At 42.1% G+C, this 7653-nt stretch overlaps 1 pseudogene; it reads left to right on the top strand.

Annotated features, from left to right (window-relative positions):
- Positions 1-4282: 4282 nt before the first annotated feature.
- On the top strand, positions 4283-7153 carry LOC103018313 (PRAME family member 27-like; annotated as a pseudogene).
- Positions 7154-7653: the final 500 nt, after the last annotated feature.

Raw genomic sequence — 7653 nt, 5'->3', positions numbered from 1 at the left:
TTTACAGACTGGCTTCTTTCACTAAGCAACATGCTTTTAAGGTTCCTCCAAGTCTTTTGTGTCTTGATAGCTTGTTTCTTTTTAGTGCCTATTAATATACCATGCTATGGATGTGCTGCAATTTATCTATTCACACTTTGTAGGACATCTCAGTTCTAATTTTTGGCAATTCTGAGTAAAGGTGCTATGAACATTTGTGACGGGGTTTTGTGTGGACATGTTTTCAATTCATTTGAGTAAATATTTCAGGGCAAGATTGCTGGATCATATGGTAAGAGTATGTTTAGTTTTTTAAACAACCGTCAGAATGTCTGAATGAGATTTCCTTTTGCTCCACATCCTCACCAGCATTTGGTGTTGTCAGTGTTTGTAGATGTTCTTTATCAATTTGAGAAAGTTACCCTCTAGTTCTAGTTTGCTAACATTTTTATAATAAATTGATGTTGCATTTTGTCAAATGTCTTTTTTACATCAATTAATATGATCATACGATTTTCTTCTTTTTCCCATTGACATGTTGGATTGCATTAATTAATGTTTGAATGTCGAACCAGCCTTGCATACTTGAAATAAATCCCACTTGACTATAATGTATAATTCTTTTATTCATTGTTGGATTCGATTCTCTAATATTTTGTGGATTTTTGCATATGTTTATATTTGTCTGTATTTTTCTTTTCTTATAAATTAATTGCCTGCTTTGGGTATTAGGGTAATGCTGGCCTTATAGAATGTGTTAGAAAGTGTCATTCATCACCGCTGGGAGTGTAATACATTTATGATTCTATGGAGTGAAGACAGTGGCAGCCCCATATTTGGTAACTCTTCTAGATTCTGTCCTAGGAGCTTCCTCTCTTGGCTTATTTAAATCTGTATCCTTTCCTTGTAATAAACCATGTAATAAAATGATAACCATGATTTTTAACAGCTTTCTGTGGATTCTGTGAGTCCTTCCAGTGAATTACTAGGTGATTTGGGGAATCCACTGAACTTGCATTTGGTGTCAGAAGTGAGTGCAGTCTTGGACTGCTTCTCTAACTTTGCAGTGGCCTACACTCTACACACCCTTGATTGTAACTTGCAAAACAGATATTCAGAGACAGTTCAGACAAAGATAGTGGCTGCTTAAGGATGTTCAAAACCAAAGGTATCAGGCCAAACTAACAAAATAAGATGCTAAACCAAAAACAGCGAGTGCTGATTACCTGAGTCATGTGTATTTCTTTATAACTTGTACAGTCTTCTAATATGACATGAGTCATATTTTACTGCTTTTTATATGCACCTGAGCATGTCTCTCATTAGACTATTAGCTCATCAGGGGAAAGAAATATATTTCACTAATCCTCTATCTCTACTGCCTAGACCAGGGCCTGGTACACAGAATAATTTTACAAAAAACTGAATGAATAAGTAAGCAAATGAAAAATGCATTCACAGGTATTTGGTGCCTCCATGATGGTCAGTAAGTCTTAGCAGAACCTTACACCCCCTGAAGCATAGTGTCTTAGCACCAGGAGGGTTATTAAAGATCTCCAGGTGCAACCCCAGCCAACAAAGGACACTCCTCTTCCCTGTGCCATCTGAAGGTAGAGGGTGATAAAGTCTCACTATCTTCTGAGGCATTTGTTCATCTTTGAACAGGCAAAAATAGAAAGCTGTTTATTTAGCTGGACATTCTAGTTGCCTCCATGGGATGTTCAGTGAGTTAATGCAATCCCTCAGAAGATACTTTGTCATTAATGTGAGAGCCATGTCTAGGCCATATTTGAGTTCAAACTGAACTTTTTACAGGTCTTAAGTCCTCTCATCCACCAACTCTCATAAAATACCATTAGAAACACAACTGAAATTGCTCAGAACAGCGATAGCAAAGTGATGGCTTTCTTCTTAGGGAGTTTTCGCTGTTTAATCCAAGAAGGGAGAAAAAACTAAGTTGTTGTTTACTAGCAGTGTGTGAACTAATTTCCACACATTTCTTACTCCATCTGACTTAATTTGTTTCATCAAATTATGGTACAAAGTATCATTTTATCTTTTGCAGGAAAAGAAATAGGGATAGTTAAGGGAGCCCTGATTTGCCCCTGCTTCAAAAATATAATGATGTGCATTATAGATTGATTTGACTGAAGGATCTGCAGAAATTAATGCATGAATTTTAAAAACAAACTCCTCAGTGTTAGAGAACTCTCAATGTACTTCCATATTTATTCTATTTAATCTGTACAATAATAGCTTCAGATGGGTAATTATTAGTTACTAATAATTAATTACTAGTAAGCAGGTGGGTAATTATGATTTTCTTATTAAAGATAGAAAGCCACTATACAGGGAAAGGGATGGATAATACACACACCACATTAGCAAAACTTGGATCCATCTATTAGGACTTGGACACTGTCAGAATAAGAAGGTCCAGTTAAGGTAAGCCTTCTATTTGTCTAGATTCTATGGCAAATTGTCTGACACTTGAGCCCATGAGTGGGGGGCAGGGAGAGCAGAAAAGAGGGAAGGAGATGCTGCTACTAGCCACCAGCTCACAGAAAATGACCCAGCTTTAGAGAGGCTAAAATGTGATGCTTAGAGCAATCATCACTTAAACAAGAAGGAAACAGAAGTAGGGAACAGGGGTTTCTAGAAAGTTCATGTTCCCAAGGTTATGGAATAAATACTTACATATTTATTAAGTGCTAAGTATTGAATAAATATTTAAGTATTTATTAAGTATTAAATAAATACTTAATCTCCATCAGGATTTTGATCTCAGCCATATCTCTAACAGATCTGCCATGTGGGGCAAACCTCTTCACCTTTCTGGGCCTCAGTTTTCTCATCTGTAAAATGAGATACTTGGATCAGATTATCATTCAGATCCTTTATGACACAAACATTAAGTGGTTCCATGACAAATTACAGTATCTAATCTGAGCATATTATTTTTTGAGACTCGAATGGACACATGAGCCATAAAGGGGATTCTTCACATTGCAATCAGCCACATTTAATTATCACTGGGGCTGAGGCTGTTTAGTATCCTAGTTTTAACAGGGAAGGGTGTTATCACTTTCTGTGTTGAGTAGCAGATCTGGGGAAGGAGTAACACATTATTTGCAAAATAATGGACCTCCCTGACTTAGCCAACCTCTCCTCAGCTGATCTCCTGCTCACAAAGGAAGGGGAAGATCAGGACAGATTTGGGAATGCAAGGGCAAACAGCATAGTAAAACGAGAAAGAAAATGGAGAAAGGACAGGAAAAAAGGGAGGAGATGGGACATTTCAACCTTAGCACAAAGTTTCTTAACAACTAATGTTATCAGTGGACCCTCGGATAGGTATGGATGTCCCCCCTTTACACATGGAAAATTAATGTGGTCAGAGGTTATGAAAGGTCTATAAAAGTCTCAGCCTCTGAAGAAGGGATGCAAAATTTTCTGGTTCTGGAGTCACCGGCTGGGTTCTCCACAGTGTCTGAGGTCTCAGCACCCCTCCAACAGCATCAGACAAGTAACTTAACCAAACTCAAGTAAGAACACCCTGTTCATACCCATGGATAGCTAATCTTGAAGCATGGCATATATCTCTGGATGGCAGGGAGAGTTTTTTTAAAATCATTTCTTTCAGATGAACAGATTTCATTTTTTATTTTTGCCTTTCAGTGTAATTTTGCCTGAATCCCAAACATTTGGATTTGTCCTGTGGCTTATATCATTTTTAAATGTCTTAACCAAGAAGATTTTTTAATGAAAATATATGTTTTGAATTTTATTTCTTGAAATTTAAAATATGTATTGTGTGCACAAATGGCTTTCATCTTTACCAGCTAGGTTAACTGGGTATCTGAGGATGTAGGCTGTGTTGGTCCACATGACACTCCTCTTCCCATAGATTTAGGGCTATAAGTAGTGGTCTGAAGGTCTTCCCCAAATAAAAATTGGAGTCAGCTTTCAGGTTCCCTGGTACCCACTTCCCAGTGGGACATGAATTAAGCAAAGCAGTGGATGGAACTGAATGGGTTAGTGGTTACCTTTCCTCCTCCTTGGTACTTGTGAGATGCTTGTTCTGAGTCCAGTAGGGAAAGAGTTATAGCTTTGTGACCACTGAGCCCAGAGTGTAATATGGGCTAAGTGAGACACTTCCACCCCTGCCAGAGCAGTGACCTTGGCCCTGAGTAGATTCCTCTGAAGGGTTGGGAGATAGTCTAAGGTGTACTCATTCCTGGCCTGAAATGGATGCCTTGTTCCCTGGCAGTATCCACAACATTCCTTTTGGAGCAGAGTTAGGATGAGTGTCTGGACCCCTCCCAGACTCCTGGAGCTGGCAGGAATGAACCTGCTGAGGGAAGAGGCCTCAGCCTTTTCTGGTCTGGAGGATCCACCCACGGAGCTCTTCTCACCACTGTTCATGGAGGTCTTTGAAGCGAGATGCATTGAAACCCTGAAGGCCATGGTGCTAGCCTGGCCTTTTGTCCACCTGCCTCTGGGGAACCTGATAGACATGCCTCATGTAGGGCCCCTACAAGCAGAACTGGAAGCACTTGATATCCTTTTTGCTCAGAAGCTTTGCCCCAGGTTAGTCAGACTTGCGTAGCATGGTAAAGTCCTGGGCATCCTGGAGGAGACAGCTGGGGTGAGGGAAAGTGGATGGAAAAGGGATGGACCAGAGGATTCTGAAGATGGCAATGAAGAAGCTCAGAGGACGTGGCTCACTATGGGAAATGCCTTCCAAAGCTTATGAGTGCTTACGATGCAGGGGAACCTGAAAAAAAACATGCCCCACCTCCTCTCAGTGATGCTTAAAGTTACCAGAAGTGGAGAATCACAAAGGAGGGGTGGGGAAAGGGAGATGGAGGAAAGTGAGGTGGAGAGGAAAGAAGACAAGGCAGCAGGTGATATCAGGAGTCTGAAGTTACAGTATAGATGGGCAGTCTGTTGTCACATTTTGAGGCTGTTGCTTCATTCTGTGTTGATTTTAATGCATCCCCACAAATCTCTTTTTCCCCATAGGAAGTGCAAACTTCAGGTGCAGAATTTACAGGATACTGGTCAGAACTTCTGGAGCACGTGGTCTGGAGCCAACACTCATGGATGCTGAAGGTCAGGAATAGCACCAATGGCTGAGCACAGTTTGAGGACAAAGCAGCCTTTGGCTCCCTTGAAGGCATTCATAAACTTTTGCAAAGAAACGGTCCCTGATTAACTTCTTCACCTACCTCATCTGATGGGTGGAGCAGAGAAAAGTTTCCATACACCTGTGCTGTAAGAAGCTGAAGTTCATTGCAATGCCCGTGAAAATATTATGAAGGTCCTGAATATGGTGCACCTGGACTGTATCCAGGAGATTCAAGTAAACTGCCCTTGGCATCTGTCCACCCTGGCCATGTTTGCTCCTTTCTTGGGCCAGATGAGTAATTTTCAGAGACTTATTCTCTCCCACATCCACATGTCTGGCTTTGAGGGGCAGGAGCAGCATTAACTTGTCCAAATTACCTCTCAGTTTCTCAGGCTGCACCACCTCTGGGATCTTTATCTGGAATCTCCCTCCCTCCTTGAAGGCTGCCTGGACCAGATGCTCAGGTGAGAGTGCACCAGTGGCCAAGTACTAGTGAACACAACACTAGAATGTCACCTGGACTGCCTCCCTTGCTGCTCTATCCTGAGTGGTGGTATCTCACAGCCATACAAAACAAGGTAGGTGCTAAACTGGTACAGTGGCTCTTGAAAGGGACACCCTGCTAGAGAGGTACAGATTATAGACTCTGATGTTTGGATCTAGAAATGGAGGGTTTGTGATTTCTTCCTTTGGAAGAGGTGTCTATGTTCGAATGACTTAAAAACATAGGTAAGTAAAGAGGACATTGAAGTGGGGAAACCACATCAGACCAGAGCATTTCTGAAGGAAACCTCTATGCTCACAAGGTTTGTGACCACAATGACCCTGTCTTAAATTCCCTGTCTGTAATAGTTGTTGCGCCAGATAAGGTAATTAATATATGGGAAAAGCATGATTCTGGAGATGGTGGTAATGGAGCAGAGCCCAAAGGACAATAAACAGTGATAGAAGGTTTGTAGATCATGCAGGGAAATAAGTGAGCCCCTGCAGACTGGCAACCTCCATTGATGTTGTGGGACCTTGTGCACGTTTGTTCTTTATGCACGTCTCCCTAGAGCCTCACCTGGCCAGGGATATAGGCATCTGGAGCCCAAGCAAGGACTGAAGGAGTCTGAGTGGAAATCATTTTTTATCTCATCTCCCGATACCAAAATTCAGTGATGTCCACACTTGATTGAGACTCTCTCAGGCTCTCCTCTTAGCATGTTCTAGTACATTCCATTATCTTTGTTCATCCTCATAAGGAAGTGGAATATGTTGTACTCAGCTTGATGATGGAAAAGAGAATTTTCAAGATTCTGTGAAGTGACTCAGTCACCAGGACTCAGCCTAGAATGAGACTGGGCAATCAGTGTATTGACCCTCATCAGATGGTCAGATTAACCTTGGCCCCGTAGAAATCATTTGTCTCTCACCTGGAGCCCGCCTGGCACCTGAGTTTCCAAGAACTAATTGCTTGGTTTCTCCCCAGGTACCTGAGGACCACCTTGGACAACCTCTCAAAAACTAACTGAAGGCTTACAGAATCAGATTTGATCCATCTGTCCCTATGCCCAAACATCAGTCAGCTAAAAGGCCTGGATCTGAGTGGTGTCACTCTGACTGACTTTAGTCCTGAGCTTCTCCAAGTTCTGCTGGAGAAAGTTGTAACCATGCTCCAGGATTGGACTTAGATTAGTGTGGGATCATGGACTTCCAATTTGAGGCCATCCTGCCTGCCCTGAGCCACTGCTCCCAGCTCAGGTCCTTCAGCCTGTGTGGGAACCTCCTCTCCATGGCTGTCATGGAGAAGTTGCTGCTACACACCACTGGGCTGCCCTGCTAAGTCAAGAGCTGTATCCTGCCCCTCAGGAGAGTTATAGCCCTCAGGGTATTCTGCTCGAAGGGAGACTTGCCCAGCTTGGGGCTAAGCTGTTTGAGATTCTGAGAGACTTATCACAGCCCAGGACCATCTGGCTTAGCCTCAGCCCCTGTCCTCACTATGACGATGACATATGCAATCACATGGCGCCCATTATATACTGCTGTAATACTCATGTCTAGTTGGTTGCCTCTATCAAAAGCTTTCTTCTGGGCACATGGAAACTGAAATCTAGGACATAGGTACATTATGAAGGGAAAACACACTCAAGGTTTCTGATACCTGCTCAGTGTGAATGGGAAAAGGAATGGTGATCCAGGTTGGGTGCAGGATTGCACTGGAAATGTAGACCCTGGGAGGTGATGGGACTTTTGGGAATATGTGTTTTTACAATCAAATATGAACCTAAATTTTTGGAGGCAGATATGGGGTTGAGACCTACATGTTGGAGTTATACCTGGGTGGCTAGCTGTAAAGGAATGGTCAGAAATAAAGAGACCCACAGTGAAAACTGACTGCTGCCCTCCATGGTATATTATTCTGTTTTCTCAGTGTGTACCTCAGGAATCTCCAGTTATTGATGAAAACATAAAAGGCATTGAGTTGCCTATGATCAGCAACCTTACCATTGCTGCAAGTTCCTTATTTTGTCTGGGGCATCTTACATCTTTGCTTATTTCTT

This window comes from Balaenoptera acutorostrata, chromosome 8 (genome assembly GCF_949987535.1).
Source record: "Balaenoptera acutorostrata chromosome 8, mBalAcu1.1, whole genome shotgun sequence".
NCBI classification, from domain to species: Eukaryota; Metazoa; Chordata; class Mammalia; order Artiodactyla; family Balaenopteridae; genus Balaenoptera; species Balaenoptera acutorostrata.
The sequence above is the reverse complement of the archived record's forward strand: the minus strand, read 5'-3'. Positions and strand labels throughout refer to the sequence as shown.